Source organism: Silene latifolia, chromosome 5, assembly GCF_048544455.1.
Source record: "Silene latifolia isolate original U9 population chromosome 5, ASM4854445v1, whole genome shotgun sequence".
NCBI lineage: Eukaryota > Viridiplantae > Streptophyta > Magnoliopsida > Caryophyllales > Caryophyllaceae > Silene > Silene latifolia.
In genome coordinates this window covers 25,802,683-25,810,515 of record NC_133530.1, presented here as the reverse complement: position 1 = coordinate 25,810,515, position 7,833 = coordinate 25,802,683, and the positions used below count along the sequence as shown (strand labels likewise).

The following is a 7,833-nucleotide window of genomic DNA, read 5'->3' as shown; positions in this document are numbered from 1 at the left end:
TTCTTGCAAATTCTTCAAAGCCTTTTGGAGTATCTTAAGAAAATTCGGATCTTCAAAGTTCATGTTGATAATTAATTTTTTTTTTCGTGATGAACAGTACCGTGAACAGTGATTTTTTTTTGTTCAATCCGTGCCTTTAAGATCCAATCGATTAAACCTCAACAACCTCGTTGAGTTTAACCTTTGAATAGCAATCGCGATTGGATATTCAACTACTAATTGATTTGGACTTTCTCAGAACCGTCTTGATTTTGCGTGGGTGATCAAGAGCCGAAGCTCTGATACCACTTGATGTGAATACGGAGCAGAAGATTTAATGGTGAATTCAAGTGAAGCGAGAGATCCGAATGCACTAGGTGCAACCCGACCTGATCGTGCCACTTGAGGCGTTTTGGGGCGGAAGTTTTTTTGTTTTGTTTTTATGTTTCTTTTGTGCGAGAATGAAAGGGATATTTTCTTCGATTTCTTATGAAGAGATCGAACCAATGAGATATTTGCTATTGCTAGACCTATAACGATAACAATGAGGGAATTACTCGAAAACGCGTCAAGTAATCCAACTCAAACTTCGGAGCACGTCCTTAGTTTAAGGCAAGACTCGAAATCATCGATCTTTGAAGAAGATTGAAACAACAAGTTTCTCTCTCTAAAGGGTTTTTCTTAAACTTGGATGGTTACAAATGAGGGACGCTTGGTCCTTATATAGGACCAAATGCCTTGGCCTCCAAGAATGCATTTAATGCTATTTTGTGAGTTCTCAGATGATTGAAGCATAGAACTCACAAACTAGACCAATTTTTCAACTCTTATTTAAACTAGTTTGAAAATGCTAAAAACTAAATTGGAATTCTTCTCCCTTTGCTTGATGCCGCCACACTCCTTGTTCCCACACGGGTTCATGGTTCCCACGGGTCTTGAGTCTCGATTGCACATATTTCATTTCCTTTAATTGAGCCCATCCATATTTTGTGTGTGAAAAATGCATTACTTGGGCTTGATTTTGCTTGGTCCTCTAAATTGAGCACAACCTCTTCTATGGGGTCGATATTCACATCAGGTCGTTTATTAATCGTCTCGCCATTCGCATCAAGACCTGTGGACACGGGCCCACCTACGTATACCCAGCCGATCTGTGGATAATGGCAGCGGTCTCTTGAAAGCCACGCTCGGCGTCGTAAAAATGCTTTCGACCGGATCGTTTTAGATAGGTCGGGTTCGTCTTGGTAAAGGTCTCGAAACGATTAGAGATGTTCGGAGTCGCCACCAAGCATTTGTGGGATGCTTGGAACCCGTTCGAATCCACTTTATACCTCGGTCAAACGAAGCACAAAGTAGTGATTGACATAGATACTAAAGATAAGGAATCGTCCCTCTTTAGCATCCTATCTCTAGAATGACTCTCGTACGCCCTGGATAAGGTCGTCCACTATCCAAAGTTTTTGAGTAAGAGGTGAAGGTACTTATTGGGAAGCCCTTTAATCAGACACCCAATCCCGCCCGCGGTAGCGGCCTCTACTAATCGATCTTGTTGGTTGAATGTAAAAGTTGATAAAACGGTTTAAACGCATGAATGCGCATCCAATAATTTAAAACTAACATGTGAGAGCTTTCTAAGTCGGTTGATTTAATCCATGTATCAAGTATAAGATGTCAAATTGGATTTATGATTGATTTTCATGCAAGACGAAAATTAAACATCCATTTACCAAATTAGATTTATGGTGCATAATGTGATCCATTTGTCTTAGTAAGGCGTTTTGCAAATATGATTAGTCGTCTGATACGTCCTATATCCGGGTTGACCGGAGTCGGGATCGTCCTAGACTAATGCTGGAAGGGGAACATACGCTGCACCAGGCAGCCACATGAGGCGCGAGGCTGTTGGCGATGTAAGGGGGTCTCCCCTGGTTTGAAAATAGGAAAAGAAATGGCCTGTTAAGGCGCGGTTCAGTCAACGGTTTAAGACGCATTCTGACCATTGAAAAATGTTTATAAAACGTGTTGAAAAATGGGTATTTGAACCCGTTTTGATTTGAAAGGACCGTTTAGGCCGTATTTGTGTTGATTTGAAGTACGAGACTTGAATAATCGTCATTGTTTTGACGATATTCGATGTCGGGTTCGACTTTGCAAGCTTGACATGAATAATTTTGAAAATAATTATGAAGTAATTATTTTAAGTTCACTTGAATATAATTAGTCGATACTCATCATCGTACTCGGGTTAAAATCCGACATGGTATGTAGAACCAAGGATGACTTTGTGTTGGTGACTAATACTTATTTTAAAAATGTAAAGAAATGATGAAAGGCTTTAAAATACCTCCCAAAATGTAAAGAAATTAAATAAAAGGTTTTAAAATACCTTTAAATGTAATTAACCAAATATTATCACCGGAACACGGATTAAACCGTCATGGTATTAAGAACCAAGGGTTAAAAAATGTTTTTATGATTAAAACTTGTAAAAATAAATAAAAGAGTTTCAAAATATTTGAAATGGTAAAAACCCATTACAAATATGAAAATAGATTAAAGAGGAAAGATTAGAACAAACACGATTGAGTCTGACCTGGACACCCCATTGAGGCGCGAGCCTTTGTGCATAACAAGGGGCTTCTGTCTCAGGTTAAAACTCAGTTTTCGCTCGTCTAACCTATATTTGGATCGTGTTATGCATGACTTAGCATGTTATGGTTATGAAACAAGTAAAGACATGATACAAAAAAGGATTTTTACACCCTCATACTTACATGCTTGGTTATGGCAAGGAACCAACGTAAGTGTATCAACTCGTTTGGTCGGAAAAGACTCGGTTTAAAACCGTTTTAATAAGTAAAAAGAGTGTTAAGTTTAGTGATGGTGTAGTGGTTGAAGTGTTCGATCAAGTGATTTAATGCACGATGACGGTATCAAACAATGTGTAAGGCTTGTATTTACGATCGGTAGGTCGTAAATACGCGTCAGATTGTGACTTAGGGAGTCGAGTCTAGAATTTTAAGGGAGAAAGAGGGGGCGGACACTCGCGTAAGTTCTCAAATGGGGGCATTTGAAGGGTATTTATAGGAGAATGAATGGTTGTGTGAGTTTTGAGCGACGTGGCCACCTGGACTGCTCAAAGAGGCGCGAGCAATGTAGCACTTCTTCGAGGTGTCTTGTCGCTTTCACACAAATGCAATCATGATTTGTTCTATCCTAGGATTTGTATGCACATGTTTGGTACTTGACCATACATGAATCCGGGAAATCTTAACATGGAAGCATTTGAATGGTTTGTTTTTTGTGTTTGACTCGGTTTGACTCGTTGTTGGAGTCGGGATTTGAATTTTGATTCGGTTTTTAGTCCGGTGTCGGTTTTGACTCTAGTTAGTGTCATTGCGACCCCGTCGTCATACATTAAACATTCCGGGTACTTTTGAAAAGTTTTGAAATGTTTTATTTTCGAAATCGTTTTAAGTTTTCCGACGTAAAGTTGTACACAAACTGTCGATCCAACGCCGCGATTCCAAAGCATGTTATAATCCGATAATCATTGGGTGTTTGTTGGGATCTCAGCAGATACTGGGTATCTACAGAGCCCCTACTTTGACTGAGGCTTGGACAGGGCGAAAGTCAAAGTAGAGCCCCGAGGTCAATCGAAGATTACAACCTGGAGACCCAAGTGACGTCAAGGCGGCTCGAAATGATTAAGGCCAAGGACCTGCCGCCGGGAAGGGTGACGCCAAGGCGACTCGAGGGTACGAGCCAAGGACCTGTCGTCGGGAATAGTTTAGAGTCTGTCGACTGCCCGTGCGGGCCGTTTAAAGTCCGTTAGACTACGTACAAAAGGCTCGCCAACCATATGAAGGAGTCACACCTGAGGTATTTTCGGATATGTCCTTGCGTGTTTGCGGACAAAGGCTCGCCAGCTATGGTGCGTACAGGAGGAGGGCTCACCGGTCGCGGTGCGTTGCAAGGCTCGCCAGCCATGGGGCGTATATGAGGAGGGCTCGCCAGCCGCGGCGCGTTGTAAGGCTCGCCAGCCGCGATGCGTAGTAAGGCTCGCCAGCCATGGGGCGTGATACGTGCATATTCTATACACTTTATCTGCGATTTTGGCACGTATTTCCATGCATAATTGTTAGCTTAAGGCTACTATTTCTCCCGAAACGGTTTACATTGCATTTTCTATGATTTATTGTAGGAATGAGTGGAAGTAAGCTAAATCAAGCCTAATTCGTCCTCCGGGGGCAACTTCAAGGAAGCCTAGAAGAAGGAGATTCGGATTCACCCACCTTGGGATGCGTGCAAAGGAGTGAAGAGCTGATTTGAAGGAACAAAAAGAGCCACTGCACAGCATTACCAGTCGATCGACAACTCCCACCAGTCGATCGACCGTTGAAATCAAGCAGAAGCTGCTGTTCTGCATTTGCCAGTCGATCGACCATGCTGACCGGTCGATCGACCAGTCTTCGAGCTGAGAATTATTTATTCGTGTTAGACTTTTAGAAGCCCAACTTGTAATTAACTTTTGGGGATCTTTATCAGTAGAACGCAGCAATAATTTGGTTATGCTTTTGATTATTGAAAAAACTCAGTTTTTTAGATCTAGTTTTGTGGACGGAAAACCTCGAATTGGATACTTTGTTCTTTAATTCAATTAGTAAGTTTTTATGCAATCCCTCCCTTCTTTTAATTCTTGTTATTTCAATTCTTTTTTTACCAATTTAATTCCAGAAATTCATCTCTTGTCTTTTGTCTTTTGTTTAAATTCAATCATGTCAATCTTGTTCTTTGTTATCAATTTAGCAATTGTTTTAGTTTTAGTCATGCGTAGCTAATTGTTTTGATTGGGAATGAGGTGAATCATGGCATAAATTAGGATCGTTTGTTAGCATGAATTCTTCCGTTTCGATTTTGTCGTCTGTTGATATGCCTTTTTGCTAGATTGAAAGATTAGTAATTAGAATTATCATTAGATTGGAATTTCTCTCGAGTGAAAGCTTTGAGAAATTTCGGGGAATTAGAAGACCACAAGGTTAATTTGAGCATAGATCGAAAGGCTTGCTTATACCCCCTGAGACCGTATAATAGGATTTCTGTTACCTTATTGTCCTGACCATTGCCATGGTGAACCGAATTTCCCGATCCTCTTTTTATCTTGTTGAGAAATTTCATTTTAGCAATTAGTCAATTTAGTCAACCAATCTCAAAACCTCCCAATTAATTGCTACTTTTATAGACTAAAAATTAGAAAACAAAATCAACCTTGTTTCTCTGTGGTTCGACCCTTACTATCACTAGTTATAGTTTTAGTTTGAAATTATAAATTTAATTTTGATACAAAACGACGGTATCAAATTTTGGCGCCGTTGCCGGGGAGACGGTGTAATTCTGTTTGCTTTATTTTTAGTTTAATTTTCTTGTCTCAAGGAACTTTGGTTCCTTGAGACCGTTGCTTACCTTTGCTTCTAGTTTTGCTTTTGCACAGTTAGAAGACAGGTTTTTGAGAGGAAGACTTGAGTACTCTCATTTTGGCAATTATGACTACAATATATGATAATCTACAGCCAAAGGAACACCATCTTCCAAAGGGGCGCCAGTTACCTACTCTTACTACCGGTAACTTCGAGTTTCGTTCTTCTTATATCGATTTAGTGGAGCGAAATCAGTTTGCTGGTCTACCAGATGAGGACCCCTTGAAGCATATGGAAATTTTCACAGACTACTGCTGTTCCATACCTATACCACCTGGGGTGACTCAGGATGAAGTAAAGGGGTTGATGTTCTTATACTCCTTGAAGGATTCAACACGAGATTAGTACCGCTACCTTGATAGGGTAGCAGCTCGAGTCACGGATTGGACATCTCTTGCATTAGCCTTCTACAAGAAGTACTTCCCACTTTCAAAGACCGACGCCTTGAGAAACAAAATCACAAGGTTCCAGCAAGGAGTTGATGAGGATTTTTGTGAAGCATGGGGACGTTTCAAAAGTTTGGTCCGAGCTGTCCCTCACCATGGCTTCCAGCAGTGGTATCTTTTCAACTTATTCTACAATGCTTTATATGATGATTACAAGGTCATCCTGGACGCAACTGCGAATGGTAGGTTTCAAAACAATACCGGTCAGAATAGAGGTTGGAACACTATTGAGGAAATGACGGTCCATAGAGCTGAGTTTGGGAGTTCACGTGGGAATTCACGGAAGCAAAATGATAAAATGAGTACCGTTGTGACACTCATTACCTCTATTATCGCCCGTCTCAAGAAGCTCGAGATTTCTGAAGCTTTCAAGGAGAAAGTTGAAATACCTGTTCAAAACTCAGATGAGATCGAGAAGTTGAGAGAAATGGTCCAACTCCTTTTGGTTCAAGTGGCGAATATGGAAGCAGCCGGGATTGAGTCCACCAAGAATTTTGTGAAGCAATTGGAGAATATAGAGGCTAAGCAAGTTGCTAATTCTTCAAGCAAATGTGAAGGGCCAATTGAAACGATTAATGCCATTAATCTCAGAAGTGGCCTCTCTTATGAAAGTCCCGACAAGCCAAAGGACGACTCGGGAAATGATGAAGAAGCTCGTTTAAATTCTGGTGCAAAAACGAGCTCAATTGCAAGTACTTCTGGTCGATCGACCAACATCGTCAGTCGATCGACTGAAGCGTCAGATAAAATAGTTTCTGATCAGAAACTATTCACACCCAACACAGTCAGTCGATCGACCAACATTGTTAGTCGATCGACTGAGACACCTGACGAAATCAATTCTGAACAGGAACTGTTCACGCCCAGCCAACTTGGTCGATCGACTACTCATGTCAGTCGATCGACTGAGATCCCAGTACAGGATGCAGATCCGTCAACTAGTTTGCATGATTCTTCACTCATTGATGATTTGACGGGGGTTTTAAACCTACGGAAGCCGAAGGTCACTGATCCTACGGCCAGTGTTGCAGTCCCGTATCCGGAACGTTTGAAGGCTACTAAGATGGAGCGTAAGTTCGGTAAGTTTCTGGAGATGGTCCAGAATCTCGAGGTAACGGTTCCTTTCACTGATTTAATTACCCAGGTACCCTCTTACGCTAAATTTATGAAAGATATTTTAAATCGTAAGAGAAATTTTCGTGATGATGGTAATGTTGCTTTTGTGTAAGAGTGTAATGCTCTTTCGCAAATTAATGTGCCACCTAAATTAAAGGACCCGGGTAGTTTTTCAATGCCTTGCACTATAGGTAACCACATAATTGGAAATGCCCTTTGTGACTTAGGGGCTAGTGTCAGTGTCATGCCATATTTTGTTTGCGAAAGGTTAAATATTGGTAGGCTTAAGGTGACCGATATTACCGTTCAAATGGCAAATAGATCGACTCAGAGACCTATAGGAGTTCTAGAGGATGTACCCGTTCGAGTGGGTAAGTTTTTTATTCCTGTCGATTTCGTTGTTTTGGACATTGCAGAGGACAGTCAGATACCTATTATTTTAGGCAGACCGTTTCTACATACAGCTTGTAATAGATGTCAAACGCGAAACCATCACCTTAGAGGTAGGGGATCACACCATTGAGTTCAGTCTTGCTCACAAGGCGACTGAACCTGCTAATGAGGATACGTGTTATTCCATTGATATTGTTGACAGGGCTGTTACTTGTAATTGGAGGGAATCCTTAGCCAAGGATCCCTTAGCTGATCTAACCCGTTTAGATGAGTGTGCAGGTAATACCGTGGAGAATGCCGAGGAGCCAGATGCTTTGGTAGCCTCAATGGAGAGCTACGAGCTCAATGAGGAAGAAGATGAGATGCTTTTAAGCTTGGCCAACGAGAACTTGGTCAACACTTGCTACACCATTGAAGCTGAT

The 7,833-nt window shown here is 41.2% G+C and overlaps 1 non-coding gene across 1 annotated transcript; it reads right to left on the bottom strand.

The window, feature by feature from the left end:
• Window positions 1-5,895: 5,895 nt before the first annotated feature.
• LOC141658207 (small nucleolar RNA R71) lies at window positions 5,896-6,004 on the bottom strand. Its single transcript, XR_012549107.1, has one exon. It is a non-coding gene; the product is annotated as a small nucleolar RNA R71 (small nucleolar RNA).
• Between the last annotated feature and the right edge of the window lie 1,829 nt (window positions 6,005-7,833).